General features: G+C 36.7%; 1 non-coding gene across 1 annotated transcript; it reads left to right on the forward strand.

The window, feature by feature from the left end:
• Positions 1-1,416: 1,416 nt before the first annotated feature.
• On the forward strand, positions 1,417-1,524 carry LOC148574454 (small nucleolar RNA R71). The gene has a single exon (XR_015905622.1). It is a non-coding gene; the product is annotated as a small nucleolar RNA R71 (small nucleolar RNA).
• Positions 1,525-18,981: the final 17,457 nt, after the last annotated feature.

Raw genomic sequence — 18,981 nt, forward strand, 5'->3', positions numbered from 1 at the left:
GCTAGGAAGGGTCTTCCAAGGATGATGGATTCATCCTCATCCTTCCCAGTATCTAGGATTATGAAATCAGCAGGGATGTAAAGGCCTTCAACCTTTACTAATATGTCCTCTACTTGTCCATAAGCCTGTTTTTCTGGAATTGTCTGCCATCTCTAATGAGATTTTAGCAGCTTATACCTCAAAGATTCCCAGTTTCTCCATTACAGAGAGTGGCATGAGGTTTATTCCTGACCCAAGATCATATAGAGCCTTCTCAAAGGTCATGGTGCCTATGGTACAAGGTATTAGGAACTTTCCAGGATCCTGTTTCTTCTGAGGCAATCTCAGTTGATCCAATGCATTTAGTTCATTGGTGAACAGGGGAGGTTCATCTCCCCAAGTCTCTTTACCAAATAAATTGGCATTCAGCTTCATGATTGCACCAAGGAACTTGGCAACTTACTTTTCAGTAACATCCTCATTCTCTTCAGAAGAATAATACTCATCAGAGCTCATGAAGGGCGTAAGGAGGTTCAATGGAATCTCTATGGTCTCTAGATGAGCCTCAGAGTCCTTTGGTTCCTCAGAGGGAAACTCCTTATTGATCACTGAACGTCCCAGGAGGTCTTCCTCCTTGGGATTCACGTCCTCCCCTTCCTCTCTAGGTTCGGCCATGTTGAATAAGTCAATGGCCTTGCACTCTCCTTTTGGATTTTCTTCTGTATTGCTTGGGAGAGCACTAGGAGGGGTTTCAGTGATCTTCTTACTCAGCTGGCCCACTTGTGCCTCCAAATTTCTAATGGAGGACCTTGTTTCATTCATGAAACTCAGAGTGGCCTTAGATTGATCAGAGACTAAGTTTGCTAAATTAGAGGTATTTTGTTCAGAGTTCTCTGTCTGTTGCTGAGTGGATGATGGAAAAGGCTTGCTATTGCTAAACCTGTTTCTTCCACCATTATTAAAGCCTTGTTGAGGCTTTTGTTGATCCTTCCATGAGAGATTTGGGTGACTTCTCCATGAGGGATTATAGGTGTTTCCGTATGGTTCACTCATGTAATTCACCTCTGCTATTGCAGGGTTCTCAGGATCATAAGCTTCTTCTTCAGAAGATGCCTCTTGAGTACTGTTGGATGCAGCTTGCATTCCATTCAGACTCTGAAAAATCATATTGACTTGCTGAGTCAATATTTTATTCTGAGCCAATATGGCATTCAGAGTATCAATTTCAAGAACTCTCTTCTTCTGAGGGGTCCCATTACTCACAACATTCCTCTCAGAAGTGTACATAAACTGGTTATTAGCAACCATGTCAATGATTTCTTGAGCTTCTGCAGGCATTTTCTTTAGGTGAATGGATCCACCTGCAGAAGTATCCAATGACATCTTAGCTAATTCAGACAGACCGTCATAGAATATATCTAGGATGGTCCATTCTGAAAGCATGTCAGAAGGACACTTTTTGGTCAGTTGCTTGTATCTCTCCCAAGCTTCATAGAGGGATTCACCTTCCTTCTGTCTGAAGGTTTCAACATCCACTCTAAGCTTACTCAACTTTTGAGGAGGAAAGAACTTGGCTAAGAAAGCCTTGACCAGCTTATCCCAAGAATTCAGGCTATCCTTGGGTTGATAATCCAACCACACTCTAGCTCTGTCTCTTACAGCAAAAGGGAAAAGCATGAGCCTGTAGACTTCAGGATCTACTCCATTAGTCTTAACAGTATCACAGATCTGCAAAAATTCAGTTAAGAACTGAAAACGATCTTCAGATGGAAGTCCATGGAACTTGCAGTTCTGCTGCATCAGAGAAACTAATTGAGGTTTCAGCTCAAAATTGTTTGCTCCAATGGTGGGGATGGAGATGCTTCTTCCATGTAAATTGGAATTAGGTGTAGTAAAGTCACCAAGCATCCTCCTTGCATTATTATTATTTTCGGCTACCATCTCCTCTTCCTGTTCGAAAATGTCTGAAAGGTGCTTGCTGGATTGTTGTAATTTAGCTTCTTTTAGTTTCCTCTTCAGAGTCCTTTCAGGTTCTGGATCTGCTTCAACAAGAATGTTCTTGTCCTTGCTCCTGCTCATAAGAAAAAGAAGGGAACAGAGAAATAATAATAATTGGGATCCTTTTTGCCCAGGTATAGAGGTTCCCCTGTGTGAGTAGAAGAAAAAAAGAATGTAATGTAAAGAAGAGAAGAGGAAAAACTCGAACACAGAGAGGGAGGTAGTGTTCGAATTTTTGGATGGGAGAGAAGTGTTAGTAGGTGAATAAATAAATAGAAGGAGATGAGAGAGAAAGAGGATTTTCGAAAATTATTTTTGAAAAATGGTTAGTGATTTTCGAAATTAGTTTTTGAAAAAGGTTAGTAATTTTCGAAAATTAGGAATAAAATCAAAAATTAAAATAATTAGTTAATTAAAAAGAATTTTTGAAAAAGAGGGAGATATTTTCGAAAATTAGAGGGAGAGAGTTAGTTAGATAGTTTTGAAAAAGATAAGAAACAAACAAAAAGTTAATTAGTTAGTTGAAACAAATTTGAAAATTAATTTTGAAAAGATAAGAAGATAAGAAGTTAGAAAAGATATTTTAAAATCAAATTTTTGAAAAAGATATGTTTTAAAAAGATATGATTAAAAAGATATGATTTTGAAAAAGATAAGATAAAAAGATATTTTTTTGAAAAGATATGATTGAATAGTTTTGAAAAAGATTTGATTTTTAAAATCACAATTAATGACTTGATTCACAAGAAATCACAAGATATGATTCTAGAATTTAAAGTTTGAATCTTTCTTAACAAGCAATTAACAAACTTGAAATTTTTGAATCAAAACATTAATTTTTGATGATATTTTCGAAAATTATGAGATAAGATTAAGAAAAAGATTTTTGAAAAATATTTTTAAAGTTTTCGAAAATAATTAAGAAAAAATGAAAAAGATTTGATTTTTGAAAAAGATTTTGAAAAAGATAAGATTTTTAAATTGAAAATTTGATTTGACTCATAAGAACAACTAGATTTTAAAAATTTTTGAAAAAGTCAATCCAAATTTTCAAAATTTATGAGTGAAAAAGGGAAAGATATTTTTTTTATTTTTGAATTTTCAAAGATGAAAGAGAAAAACATGAAAAAGACTCAATGCATGAAAGTTATGGATCAAAACAATGAATGCATGCAAGAATGCTATGAATGTTAAGATGAACACCAAGAACACTTTGAAGATCATGATGAACATCAAGAACATATTTTTGAAAAATTTTCAATGCAAAGAAAACATGCAAGACACCAAACTTAGAAATCTTTCATGTTCAGACACTATGAATGCAAAAATGCACATGAAAAACAAGAAAAGACACAAAACAAGAAAATATGAAGATCAAACAAGAAGACTGGCCAAGAACAACTTGAAGATCATGAAGAACACTATGAATGCATGAATTTTCGAAAAATGCAAAGAATTTTTAGAAAAAATGCAATTGACACCAAACTTGAAATTGACTCAAGACTCAAACAAGAAACACAAAATATTTTTGATTTTTATGATTTTATAATATTTTTTGGATTTTTCGAAAATTATTTGAAAAAGGAAAATAAGGATTCCAAAATTTTTTTACAAGAATTCCAGGAATCTTGCACTCTTAGTCTAAAGCTCCAATCTGAGGGTTAGACATGGCTTAATAGCCAGTCAAGCTTTAGCATGTAAATCTGGTGGATGAGGAACAACAGCAGGTGGATTAGCAACAACTAGCTTGCTCTTGATAATGTTGGGTTGGAAGCCCCAATCCAAATAGATTTAGACATGGCTTTACAGCCAGTCAGGCTTCAACATGCTTCATGAAACACTAGAATTCATTCTTAAAAATTCTGAAGAACATAATAAAAATTTTTGAAAAGAATTTTTAATTTTTTTTTTCAAAAATAAAGGAGAAATTTTTTTTTTTGAAGATTTTTGAAAAATTTTTGAAAATAAAACAAAAAGAAAATTACCTAATCTGAGCAACAAGATGAACTGTCAATTGTCCAAACTCGAACAATCCCCGGCAACGGCGGCAAAAACTTGGTATGCGAAATTGTTACTCTGAGGTTGTAAAATTTGTTCATTCTCTCCCTGGCAATGGCGCCAACAACTGATGCACAATACCATGGTCCAAACATGACTTCACAACTTCGCACAACTAACCAGCAAGTACACTGGGTCGTCCAAGTAATAAAACCTTACGTGAGTAAGAGTCGATCCCACGGAGATTGTCGGCTTGAAGCAAGCTATGGTCACCTTGTAAATCTCAGTCAGGCGGATATCAAATAGTTATGGAATTTTCGAAAATAAATAATGAATAAATAGAAGATAAAGATAGAAGTACTTATGTAATTCATTGGTGGAAATTTCAGATAAGCGTATAGAGATGCTTTCGTTCTTCTGAACTTCTGCTTTCCTGCTGTCTTTATCCAATCAGTCCTACTCCTTTCCATGGCTGGCTTTATGTAAGGACATCACCGTTGTCAATGGCTACTTTTCATCCTCTCTGTGAAAATGGTCCGATGTGCTGTCACTGCATGGCTAATCATCTGGAGGCATCACCAGTGTCAATGGCTGCATCCTATCCTCTCTGTGAAAATGGTCCGATGCGCTGTCACTACATGGCTAATCATCTGGAGGTTCTCGATCATACTGGAATAGGATTTACTATCCTTTTGCGTCTGTCACTACGCCCAGCACTCGCGAGTTTGAAGCTCGTCACAGTCATTCAATCCCAGAATCCTACTCGGAATACCACAGACAAGGTTTAGACTTTTCGGATTCTCATGAATGCCGCCATCAATCTAGCTTACACCACGAAGATTCTGATTAAGAAATCCAAGAGATAATCATCCAATCTAAGGTGGAACGGAAGTGGTTGTCAGGCACGCGTTCGTGGGGGAATGATGATGATTGTCACGTTCATCACATTCATGTTGAAGTGCGAATGAATATCTTAGAAGCGGAATAAGTTGAATTGAATAGAAAAACAGTAGTACTTTGTATTAATTCATGAGGAACAGCAGAGCTCCACACCTTAATCTATGGAGTGCAGAAACTCTACCGTTTGAAAGTACATAAGTGATGAAGGTTCAGGCATGGCCGAATGGCCAGCCCCCAAACGTGATCTTGAACGCCAAGTTGTAACGTGTTTTTGGCGTTCAACTCTGGTTCGTGACGTGTTTCTAGCGTTTAACTCCAGACTGCAGCGTAGAACTGGCGTTCAACGCCCTTTTGCATCATCTAAACTCGGCCAAAGTATGGACTATTATATATTGCTGGAAAGTCCTGGATGTCTACTTTCCAACGCAATTGGAAGCGCGCCATTTTGAATTCTGTAGCTCTAGAAAATCCACTTTGAGTGCAGGGAGGTCAGAATCCAACAGCATCAGCAGTCCTTCTTCAACCTCTGAATCTGATTTTTGCTCAAGTTCCTCAATTTCAGCCAGAAAATACCTGAAATCACAGAAAAACACACAAACTCATAGTAAAGTCCAGAAATGTGAATTTAACATAAAAACTAATGAAAACATCCCTAAAAGTAACTAGATTCTACTAAAAACACACTAAAAACAATGCCAAAAAGCGTATAAATTATCCGCTCATCAAGGAGCCATGATGGTCCCGACTGTGGAGATACTGCTACCAGCCCACCCCTGTTCCTGACAGATGGCACCGAGGATGGTGCAAAGCCTTAAGTGTGGGGAGGTCAGTCAGTACCTGACTCCCGGAGGTAATTTCTCTTCCCTAAACACCAATAAATTAGGATATTTAGTTAGTTTTTCTTTTATAGAATAGGATAAATTGCATAGTAATAGATTAGTTGCATGCATGTTCTACTTGATTGAAAAGACAATAAGTTTCTTCTAAGACCCTATCTTTGAAACAAAATTTCACTAATTTTAATCAAAACTTCTATGTTAAATTTGCTTCAAGTTGTATTTGGAACATAATTTTTGAGCTAAAGAACACACAACCTGTGAAATTTGAGCCTTTATGCATGGTTACATTATTTAACCATAACTATTTTATTCTTGTGTGTTTACTTCTCTATGATTGTGATCTATATTTTGTTCCATCCTATATGTCCAATGTTTATTATATTTATATGTTTGCATATGATTGAGGCCATTAATTGTTTAGCTCACTTATCCAAATTAAGCCTACCCTTTCAATTACCTTTGTTAGCCACTTTGAGCCTTTGAATCCCATTTGTTCTATATTTTGCCACATTACTAGCCTTAAGCGGAAAAACAATTATATATCCCAAATTGAATCTTTGGTTAGCTTAAGATAGAATTGTGTGTGCTAATTAAGTATGGGAATTTATGGGAACAAAAGATAATAAGGGAATGTGTCATGATAATATAATGGAAATTTGGAAACCTACTCATATGAAACTATAAGAATTAAAAATCTATGTGCATTGATAAGCTATGTTTATTTTTATGCTTATGAAAAAAAAACAAACAAACCAAAAATATTCAATAAATAAATAAGGGGACAAAATCACCCCAATGCTAAGTTAAGAATTCAAGGATCAATGCATGTATGAAAAAAATTAAAATAAAAAGTTGATACATGAGTATGGAATGTGAAAGGAATTTCTGGGTAGCTAGGTATGCATTCTAAAGTTATATAGAATATATATAGAGGTTAGGTGAAAGCTTAGGTTAATTAAAGATTCAATTTATAAGCTTACTTAGCCATATATGTATCCTTACCCTTACCTTGGCCCCATTACAACCTTGAAAAGACCTCACGATGTTTGCATTGGTATATTAAATGTTGTTGATTGGTTAGGAGAAGAACAAAAATTAGAGAGCATGATTAGAGAAGGATAGAGTGATCACCCTATATACTAGAGAGACTAGAGTGTACATACATCATCAGTGAAGGTTCAATGCTTGAAATTCTATGTTCCCTGCTTTCATGAGCTATCTTCTTGCATTTTTATCTGTTCTTATTGTATAATAATTGAATTAGTGGAATTTGATTTGTAATTATTTTGAAGAGCTTATTTACTATTGATCAAGTGGACAAGAATCATATAGTTGCATTTACATATATAGGTTGCATTGCATTACATGAGTTTTACATGTTCCTACTCATTTATTTTATCTCCTTCAACTAAGCATGAGGACATGCTAATGTTTAAGTGTGGGGAGGTTGATAAACCACTATTTTATGGTTTATAATGTGTTTAATTGTGTGGTTTTATCATGATCTTTACCCACTTATTCATATGATTAGCATGCATTTATATTTCCTTCCTAAAATTATTACATGATTGAAAACTTGCTTCCTAGAGACTTTTAATTATGTATTTTAATTCTCCTTTATTCCGTTCGATGCCGTGATCCGTGTGTTAAGTGTTTTAGGCTTTATAAGGCATGAATGAGTTGGAGATTGGAAAGAAAGCTTGCAAAAATGGAAGGAACAAAAGAAATTAAGGAGATGACCTTCGAGAAGTGACGCGGCCGCATGGCTCACGCGACCGCGTAGATTGGAATAACAAGTGACGTGGAGGCGTGGACGACACACCCGTGTGGCAAAGCAAAACGCTGAATGACGCGTCTGCATGAATGACGTGATCGCGTGACGTGCGCGATCTGCATAATCTGCAGAATTCGCTGGGGGCGATTTTGGGCCCTATTTTGACCTAGTTTTTGGCCCAGAAAAGCAGACTAGAGCCAGAAAACATGCAGAAACCAAAACAACATTCATTCTACACAGTTTTTAGTTTTAGATCTAGTTTTACTCCTCCTCTAGGTTTTCTCTCTACACATTCATAGTTCTTAGGATTTTTATTTCTATTGCTTTTTGCATTGGGATATTGAGAAGAGTTATTACCTCATCAAGACTTCGTCATTCTAGTTCGTTTTCTTTACTTGGCTTTACTCTTCCATGTCCTTTAATTTACTCAATTTTACTATTGGATTATTTTAGAATTTATTAATACAAGAGTTACTTTTATTTTTAATTGATTCCTTTGAGTTTTATTTATCATGTCTTTCTTTAATTCTCTTCCCTATGTTATGAGTTTTACATTCACAATGAGCGAGTAGTTCCCTAACTTGATGGGGAGTTGATTGAAATGAACCCTTGAGTTGGAATGCTCAAAGGAGAAATTGTAATTGGGTTTATTGTTGAATTGCTCTCTAGTCACTAACTCCAGTCCTTCCAAGTAAGCGGATTGGAACTTGTGAATAGAAATAGCATTCCAACTTGTTTGACTTTCCCTTACCTAGTAAGGGATAACTAAACAGAACAACCTTCAATTATCAATTAATCTTGAGAGTACTGCAACAAGAATAGGGCTTCCAACTAATCTACTCCCAGTCAAGGCTTTTATTTAAATTACTTAATTTCCCCAATTTAATTTCCTGTTTATTCAACTCAAACTCTTTTTGAAAATATCTGATTAATAAAATAGCACACCCTTCTGCAACTCGTTGGGAGACGACCTGGGATTCATACTCCCAGTATTTTAATTTTAATTTTTGTGACAACCCTTCTAAATTGATAAGTGGATTTCTGGTTAGTTAAGAACTATACTTGCAATGCATATTTTATAACAATTCTTGACTCGCCGATTTCCGCCACATCAATGCCACCCTCACTAAGGTGGACCCGTTCCTTAATCTCCTTGTTCTTATTTTCCTATTTTTCATTTATTATGCTTTATGTTTTATTTATGTTTGTGTCTTCACTATATGATCATTAGTGTCTAAGTGTCTATGCCTTGAAGTTTTGAATGTCCCATGAATCCATCACCTCTCTTAAATGAAAACTATTTTAATTACAAAAGAACAAGAAGTACATGGTTTTGAATTCATCCTTGAAACTAGTTTAATTATTTTGATGTGGTGACAATACTTTTTGTTTTCTGAATGAATGCTTGAACAGTGCATATGTCTTTTGAAGTTGATGTTTATGAATGTTAAATATGTTGGCTCTTGAAGAATAAAGAAAAAGGAGAAATGTTATTTGATAATCTGAAAAATCATAAAAATGATTCTTGAAGCAAGAAGAAGCAGTGAATACAAAAGCTTGCGAAAAAAAAAAGAGAAAAAGAAAAAGCAAGCAGAAAAAGCAAAAAGCTCTTTAAACCAAAAGGCAAGAGCAAAAAGCCAATAGCCCTTAAAACCAAAAGGCAAGGGTAAATAAAAAAGGATCCAAGACTTTGAGCATCAGTGGATAGGAGGGCCTAAAGGAATAAAATCCTGGCCTAATGATGAGCGGATAATTTATACGCTTTTTGGCATTGTTTTTAGTATGTTTTTAGTAGGATCTAGTTAATTTTAGGGATGTTTTCATTAGTTTTTATGTTAAATTCACATTTCTGGACTTTACTATGAGTTTGTGTGTTTTTCTATGATTTCAGGTATTTTCTGGCTGAAATTGAGGGACTTGAGCAAAAATCAGATTCAGAGGTTGAAGAAGGACTGCTGATGCTGTTGGATTCTGACCTCCCTGCACTCAAAGTGAATTTTTTGGAGCTACAGACCTCAAAATGGCGCGCTTCTAACTGCGTTGGAAATTAGACATCCAGGGCTTTCCATCAATGTATAATAGTCCATACTTTGAACGCGTTTAGATGACGTAAAAGGGCGTTGAACGCCAGTTCTATGCTGCTGTCTGGAGTTAAACGCCAGAAACACGTCACGAACCAGAGTTGAACGCCAGAAATACGTTACAACCTGGCGTTCAACTCCAGAAAGAGCCTCTGCACGTGTAACATTTAAGCTCAGCCCAAGCACACACCAAGTGGGCCCCGGAAGTGGATTTATGCATCAATTACTTACTTCTGTAAACCCTAGTAACTAGTTTAGTATAAATAGGACTTTTTACTATTGTATTACATATCTTTGGTCTCAGTTTTAATCTATTGTTCATCTTAGGAGACTATTGATCACGTTTAGGGGGCTGGCCTCTCGGCCATGCCTGAACCTTTCACTTATGTATTTTTAACGGTAGAGTTTCTACACTCCATAGATTAAGGTGTAGAGCTCTGCTGTTCCTCATGAATTAATGCAAAGTACTACTGTTTCTCAATTCAATTCAACTTATTCCAATTCTAAGATATTCATTCGCACTTCAACATGAATGTGATGAACGTGACAATCATCATCATTCCCCCACGAACGCGTGCCTGACAACCACTTCCGTTCCACCTTAGATTGGATGATTATCTCTTGGATCTCTTAATCAGAATCTTCGTGGTGTAAGCTAGATTGATGGTGGCATTCATGAGAATCCGGAAAGTCTAAACCTTGTCTGTGGTATTCCGAGTAGGATTCTGGGATTGAATGACTGTGACGAACTTCAAACTCACGAGTGCTGGGCGTAGTGACAGACGCAAAAGGAGGGTGAATCCTATTCCAGTATGATCGAGAACCTCAGATGATTAGCCGTGCTATGACAGAGCATTTGGACCAATTTCACAAGAGAATAGGATGCAGCCATTGACCACGGTGATGCCTCCAGATGATTAGCCATGCAGTGACAGAGCATAGGACCATTTTCCAGAGAGGATGAAAAGTAGCCATTGACAATGGTGATGTCCTTACATAAAGCCAGCCATAGAAAGGAGTAGGACTGATTGGATAAAGACAGCAGGAAAGCAGAAGTTTAAAGGGACGAAAGCATCTCTATACCTTTATCTGAAATTCTCACCAATGATATACATAAGTATTTCTATCTTTATTTTCTATTTATTTATTAGTATTTTCGAAAACTCCATAATCAATTATTATCCGCCTGACTGAGATTTACAAGATGACCATAGCTTGCTTCATACCAACAATCTCCGTGGGATCGACCCTTACTCACGTAAGGTTTTATTACTTGGACGACCCAGTGCACTTGCTGGTTAGTTGTATCGAAGTTGTGAATGAAAAACGATTTATTAAGACGTGCGTACAGAGTTCTTGGCGCCGTTGCCTGAGATCACAATTTCGTTCACCAAGTTTTTGGCGCCGTTGCCGGGGATTGTTCGAGTTTGGACAACTGACGGTTCATCTTGTTGCTCAGATTAGGTAACTTTCTTTTCGTTTTCTTTTCACAAAAAATTTGTTTTCAAAAATCTTTCAAAAAAAAAATTTCTCCCTTATTTTCGAAAAAAATTACAAAAAAAAAATTAAAATTCTTTTCAAAAATTTTTACTATGTTCTTCAGAATTTTTAAGAATGAATTCTAGTGTTTCATGAAGCATGTGAAGTCTGACTGGCTGTAAAGCCATGTCTAAATTCATGTGAACTGGGGTTTCCAACCCAACATTATCAAGAGCAAGCTAGTTGTTGCTAATCCACCTGCTGCTGTTCCTGATCCACTTGATTTACATGCTAAAGCTTGACTGGCTATTAAGCCATGTCTAACCCTCAGATTGGAGCTTTAGACTAAGAGTGCAAGATTCCTGGAATTCATATTAAAAATTTTGGAATCCTTATTTTTCTTTTTCACATTAATTTTCAAAAAAATACAAAAAAAATTATAAAATCATAAAAATCAAAAATATTTTGTGTTTCTTGTTTGAGTCTTGAGTCAATTTCAAGTTTGGTGTCAATTGCATTTTTTCTAAAAATTTATGTATTTTTTGAAAAATTCATGCATTCATAGTATTCTTCATGATCTTCAAGGTGTTCTTGATAAGTCTTCTTGTTTGATTTTCATATTTTCTTGTTTTGTGTCTTTTCTTGTTTTTCATATGCATTTTTGCATTCATAGTGTCTGAACATGAAAGATTTCTAAGTTTGGTGTCTTGCATGTTTTCTTTGCATTGAAAATTTTTCAAAAATAAGTTCTTGGTGTTCGTCTTGATCTTCAAAGTGTTCTTGGTGTTCATCTTGACATTCATAGCATTCTTGCATGCATTCATTGTTTTGATCTAAAAATTCTCATGCATTGAGTCTTTTTCATGTTTTTCTCTTTCTTCATTAAAAATTCAAAAATCAAAAAAATATCTTTCCCTTTTTCACTCATAAATTTCGAAAATTTTAGTTGACTTTTTCAAAATTTTTAAAATTCAATTGTTTCTTATGAGTCAAATCAAATTTTCAATTTAAAAATCTTATCTTTTTCAAAACTTTTTCAAAAATCAAATCTTTTTCATTTTTCTTAGTTATTTTCGAAAATTTTAAAAATATTTTTCAAAAATCTTTTTCTTATCTTTATCACATAATTTTCGAAAATAACATCATCAATTAATGTTTTGATTCAAAAATTTCAAGTTTGTTACTTACTTGTTAAGAAAGATTCAAACTTTAAGTTCTAGAATCATATCTTGTGATTTCTTGTGAATCAAGTCATTAATTGTGATTTTAAAAATCAAATCTTTTTCAAAACTAATTTCAATCATATCTTTTCAAAAATATCTTTTTATCCTTTTTCAAAATCATATCTTTTTAATCATATCTTTTTAACATATCTTTTCAAAAATATCTTCTTATCTTATCTTTTTCAAAAATTGGATTTTAAAATATCTTTTCTAACTTATTATCTTCTTATCTTTTCAAAAATTGATTTTCAAAATTTGTTTCAACTAACTAACTAACTTTTTGTTTGTTTCTTATCTTTTTCAAAACTACCTAACTAACTCTCTCTCTCTCTAATTTTCGAAAATCCCTTCCCTCTTTTTCAAAATTTCTTTTTAATTAACTAATTATTTTAATTTTTTATTTTAATTTTCGAAAATTACTAACCTTTTTCAAAAACTATTTTCGAAAATCACTAACTCTTTTTCAAAAATAATTTTTGAAAATTCCCTTTCTCTCTCATCTCCTTCTATTTATTTATTCATCTACTAACACTTCTCTTCATCTCACATCTCTGCTCTCCTCACCCTTGTGTTTCTTTCTTTACATTACATTCTTTTCTTCTTCTTTTCTTCCACTCACCTAAAGGGAACCTCTATACCTGGGTAAAAAGGATCCCTATTATTATTATTTTTCTGTTCCCTCTTTTTCATATGAGCAGGAGCAAGGACAAGAATATTCTTGTTGAAGCAGATCCAGAACCTGAAAGGACTCTGAAAAGGAAACTAAGAGAAGCTAAATTACAACAATACAGCAAGCACCTGTCAGGAATTTTCAAACAAGAAGAGGAGATGGCAGCCGAAAATAATAATAATGCAAGGAGGATGCTTGGTGACTTTACTGCACCTAATTCCAATTTACATGGAAGAAGCATCTCCATCCCCACCATTGGAGCAAACAATTTTGAGCTGAAACCTCAATTAGTTTCTCTGATGCAGCAGAACTGCAAGTTCCATGGACTTCCATCTGAAGATCCTTTTCAGTTCTTAACTGAATTTTTGCAGATCTGTGATACTGTTAAGACTAATGGAGTAGATCCTGAAGTCTACAGGCTCATGCTTTTTCCTTTTACTGTAAGAAACAGAGCTAGAGTATGGTTGGACTCTCAACCCAAAGATAACCTGAACTCTTGGGATAAGCTAGTCACGGCTTTCTTAGCCAAGTTCTTTCCTCCTCAAAAGTTGAGCAAGCTTAGAGTGGATGTTCAAACCTTCAGACAGAAAGAAGGTGACTCCCTCTATGAAGCTTGGGAGAGATACAAGCAACTGACCAAAAAGTATCCTTCTGACATGCTTTCAAAATGGACCATCCTGGATATATTCTATGATGGTCTGTCTGAATTAGCTAAGATGTCATTGGATACTTCTGCAGGTGGATCCATTCACCTAAAGAAAACGCCTGCAGAAGCTCAAGAACTCATTGACATGGTTGCTAATAACCAATTCATGTACACTTCTGAGAGGAACCCTGTGAGTAATGGGACACCTCAGAAGAAGGGAATTCTTGAAATTGATACTCTGAATGCCATATTGGCCCAGAATAAAATATTGACTCAGCAAGTCAATATGATTTCTCAGAGTCTGAATGGATTGCAAGCTGCATCCAACAGTACTCAAGAGGCATCTTCTGAAGAAGAAGCTTATGATCCTGAGAACCCTGCAATAGCAGAGGTGAATTACATGGGTGAACCATACGGAAACACCTATAATCCCTCATGGAGAAATCACCCAAATTTCTCATGGAAGGATCAACAAAAGCCTCAACAAGGCTTTAATAATGGTGGAAGAAATAGGTTTAACAATAGTAAACCTTTTCCATCATCCACTCAGCAACAGACAGAGAACTCTGAACAAAATACCTCTAATTTAGCAAACTTAGTCTCTGATCTATCTAAGGCCACTGTAAGTTTCATGAATGAAACAAGGTCCTCCATTAGAAATTTGGAGGCACAAGTGGGCCAGCTGAGTAAAAGAGTCACTGAAATCACTCCTAGTACTCTCCCAAGCAATACAGAAGAAAATCCAAAAGGAGAGTGCAAGGCCATTGAAATGACCATCATGGCCGAAACCACAAAAGAGGAGGAGGACGTGAATCCTAAGGAGGAAGACCTCCTGGGACGTCCAGTGATCAATAAGGACTTTCCCTTTGAGGAACCAAAGAAATCTGAGGCTCAACTAGAGACCATAGAGATTCCATTAAACCTCCTTATGCCATTCATGAGCTCTGATGAGTATTCCTCTTCTGAAGAGAATGAGGATGTTACTAAGGAGCAAGTTACCAAGTACCTTGGTGCAATCATGAAGCTGAATGCCAAATTATTTGGTATTGAGACTTGGGAAGATGAACCTCCCTTATTCACCAATGAACTAAGTGATCTGGATCAACTGACATTGCCTCAGAAGAAACAGGATCCTGGAAAGTTCTTAATACCTTGTACCATAGGCACTATGATCTTTGAAAAGGCTCTGTGTGACCTTGGTTCAGGGATAAACCTCATGCCCCTCTCTGTAATAGAGAAACTGGGAATTTTTGGGGTGCAAGCTGCTAAAATCTCATTAGAGATGGCAGACAATTCAAGAAAACAGGCTTATGGACAAGTAGAGGACGTGTTAGTAAAGGTTGAAGGCCTTTACATCCCTGCTGATTTCATAGTCCTAGATACTGGGAAGGATGAGGATGAATCCATCATCCTTGGAAGACCCTTCCTAGCCACAGCAAGAGCTGTGATTGACGTTGACAGAGGTGAATTAGTCCTTCAATTGAATGAGGACTCCATTGAGTTTAAAACTCAAGGACATCCTTCTGTAAACATGGAAAAGAGGCACAGTAAGCTTCTCTCAAAACAGAGTCAACCAGAGCCCCCACAGTCAAACTCTAAGTTTGGTGTTGGGAGGCCACAACCAAACTCTAAGTTTGGTGTTGAACTCCCATATCCAAACTCTAAGTTTGGTGTTGGGGAGTCTCAACAATGCTCTGAACATCTGTGAGGCTCCATGAGAGCCCACTGTCAAGCTATTGACATTAAAGAAGCGCTTGTTGGGAGGCAACCCAATTTTTATTTATCTAATTTTTATTTTCATTGTTTTTCATGTTTTATTAGGTTCATGATCATGTGGAGTCACAAAATAAATATAAAAATTGAAAACGGAATCAAAAACAGCAGAAGAAAAATCACACCCTGGAGGAGGATCTCACTGGCGTTTAAACGCCAGTAAGGAGCATTTGTCTGGCGTTCAATGCCAGAACAGAGCATGTTTCTGGCGTTGAACGCCAGAAACAAGCAGCATCCTGGCGTCCAGATGCCAGAAATGCGCAGTGAAGAAGAGCTGGCGCTGAATGCCAGAAACAAGCATCTGGCTGGCGTTCAACGCCAGAAATATGCTGCATCTGGGTGTTGAACGCCCAGAACAAGCATCAATTCGGCGTTTAAACGCCAGAATTGCATGCAAAGGTATTTTACATGCCTAATTGGTGCAGGGATGCAATTCCTTGACACCTCAGGATCTGTGGACCCCACAGGATCATCTCAGCATCTGTGGACCCCACAGGATCCCCACCTACCACCATTCATTCTCTTCCCTCTTCTCAATGTTCATCCTCTCTTCCCAATAAACACACTTCCCCAAAACTCTTCACCAATCACCTTAATCTCTCTTACCTATCACCACTTCACCACTCACATCCATCCACTCTTCCCCATAAACCTACCTCATAAACTCTACCTACCTTCAAAATTCAAAACCAATTTCCCACCCAAAACCCACCCTTATGGCCGAACCTTACCCCCCTCCCTTCCCTATATAAAGCCTTCCATTCTTCTTCATTTTCACACAACACAACCCTTTCTTCCTCTTCTTGGCCGAATACACATCTCCCTCCTCTCCTCCATATTTTCTTCTTCTTCATCATCTATTCTTTCTTCTCTTGCTCGAGGGCGAGCAAAATTCTAAGTTTGGTGTGGTAAAAGCATAAGCTTTTTGTTTTTCCATTACCATTGATGGCACCTAAGACCGGAGAATCCTCTAGAAAAGGGAAAGGAAAGACAAAATCTTCCACCTCCGAGTCATGGGAGATGGAAAGATTTATCTCCAAAGCTCATCAAGACCACTTCTATGATGTTGTGGCCAAGAAGAAGGTGATCCCCGAGGTCCCTTTCAAACTCAAGAGAAATGAGTATCCGGAGATCCGACATGAGATCCATAGAAGAGGTTGGGAAGTTCTAACAAACCCCATCCAACAAGTCAGAATTCTAATGGTTCAAGAGTTCTATGCTAATTCATGGATCACAAGGAACCATGATCAAAGTAAGAACCCGAACCCAAAGAATTATCTCACCATGGTTCGGGGGAATTACTTAGATTTTAGTCCGGAAAATGTTAAGGTTGGCGTTCAACTTGCCAATGATGGAAGAGAACGCACGCCCCTACACAAGGAGAGTCAACTTTGATCAAAGGTTGGACCAAGTCCTCATGGACATATGTGTGGAAGGAGCTCAATGGAAGATTGACTCAAAAGGCAAACCGGTTCAACTGAGAAGACTGGACCTTAAGCCTGTAGCTAGAGGATGGTTGGAGTTCATTCAACGCTCAATCATTCCCACTAGCAACCTGTCTGAAGTTACTATAGACCGGGCCATCATGATCCATAGCATCATGATTGGAGAAGAGGTGGAGGTTCATGAGATTATACCTCAAGAACTCTACAAGGTGGCTGACAAGTCCTCCACTATGGCAAGGTTAGCTTTTCCTCACCTCATTTGCCATCTATGCAATTCGGCTGGGATTGACATAGAAGGAGACATTTCCATTGAGGAAGAGAAGCACATCACTAAGAAAAGGATGGAGCAAACAAGAGAGCCCATTCATGGATCTCAAGAGACGCATGAAGCTCATCACCATGAGATCCCGGAGATGCCTCAAATGCATTTTCCTCCACAAAACTATTGGGAGCAAATCAACACCTCCCTAGGAGAATTAAGTTCCAACATGGGACAACTAAGGGTGGAACATCAAGAGCACTCCATCATCCTTCATGAGATTAGAGAAGATCAAAAAGCAATGAGGGAGGAGCAACAAAGACAAGGAAGAGACATAGAAGAGCTCAAGGACATCATTGGTTCCTCAAGAAGGAAATGCCACCATCACTAAGGTGGATTCATTCCTTGTTCTTACATTCTCTGTTTTTCGTTTTCTTTATGTTAAGTGCTTATCCATGTTTGTGTCTTATTACATGATCATTAGTATTTAGTAACTTTGTCTTAAAGTTATGGATGTCCTATGAATCCATCACCTCTCTTAAATGAAAAATGTTTAATTCAAAAGAACAAGAAGTACATGAGTTTCGAATTTATCCTTGAACTTAGTTTAATTAATTTGATGTGGTGACAATACTTTTTGTTTTCTGAATGAATGCTTGAACAGTGCATATGTCTTTTGAAGTTGTTGTTCATGAATGTTAAATATGTTGGCTCTAGAAAGAATAATGACAAGGAGACATGTTATTTGATAATCTGAAAATCATAAAAATGATTCTTGAAGCAAGAAAAAGCAGCAAAGAACAAAGCTTGCAGAAAAAAAATATAGAAAAAAAAAGAAAAATAGCGAAAAGAAAATAGAAAAAGAAAAAGCAAGCAGAAAAAGCCAAAAGCTCTTAAAACCAAAAGGCAAGAGCAAAAAGCCAATAGCCCTTAAAACCAAAAGGCAAGGGTAATAAAAAGGATCCCAAGGCTTTGAGCATCAGTGGATAGGAGGGCCTAAAGGAATAAAATCCTGGCCTAAGCGGCTAAACCAAGCTGTCCCTAACCATGTGCTTGTGGCGTGAAAGTGTCAAGTGAAAACTTGAGACTGAGCGGTTAAAGTCAAGGTCCAAAGCAAAAGAAGAGTGTGCTTAAGAACCCTGGACACCTCTAATTGGGGACTTTAGCAAAGCTGAGTCATAATCTGAAAAGGTTCACCCAGTTATGTGTCTGTGGCATTTATGTATCCGGTGATAATACTGGAAAACAAAGTGCTTAGGGCCACGGCCAAGACTCATAAAGTAGCTGTGTTCAAGAATCAACATACTGAACTAGGAGAATCAATAACACTATCTGAACTCTGAGTTCCTATAGATGCCAATCATTCTGAACCTCAATGGATAAAGTGAGATGCCAAAACTATTCAAGAGGCAAAAAGCTACAAGTCCCGCTCATCTGATTGGAGCTATGTTTCATTGATAGTTTGGAATTTATAGTATATTCTCTTCTTTTTATCCTATTTGATTTTCAGTTGCTTGGGGACAAGCAACAATTTAAGTTTGGTGTTGTGATGAGCGGATAATTTATACGCTTTTTGGCATTGTTTTTAGTATGTTTTTAGTAGGATATAGTTAATTTTAGGAATGTTTTCATTAGTTTTTATGTTAAATTTACATTTATGGACTTTACTATGAGTTTGTGTGTTTTTCTATGATTTCAGGTATTTTCTGGCTGAAATTGAGGGACTTGTGCAAAAATCAGATTCAGAGGTTGAAGAAGGACTACTGATGCTGTTGGATTCTGACCTCCCTGCACTCAAAGTGGATTTTCCGGAGCTACAGAACTCAAAATGGCGCGCTTGCATTTGCGTTGGAAAGTAGACATCCAGGGCTTTCCAGAAATATATAATAGTCCATACTTTGGCCGAGTTTAGATGAT

The sequence above is a fragment of the Arachis ipaensis genome, chromosome B2 (genome assembly GCF_059453495.1).
Source record: "Arachis ipaensis isolate K30076 ecotype BB chromosome B2, ASM5945349v1, whole genome shotgun sequence".
Classification (NCBI taxonomy): domain Eukaryota; kingdom Viridiplantae; phylum Streptophyta; class Magnoliopsida; order Fabales; family Fabaceae; genus Arachis; species Arachis ipaensis.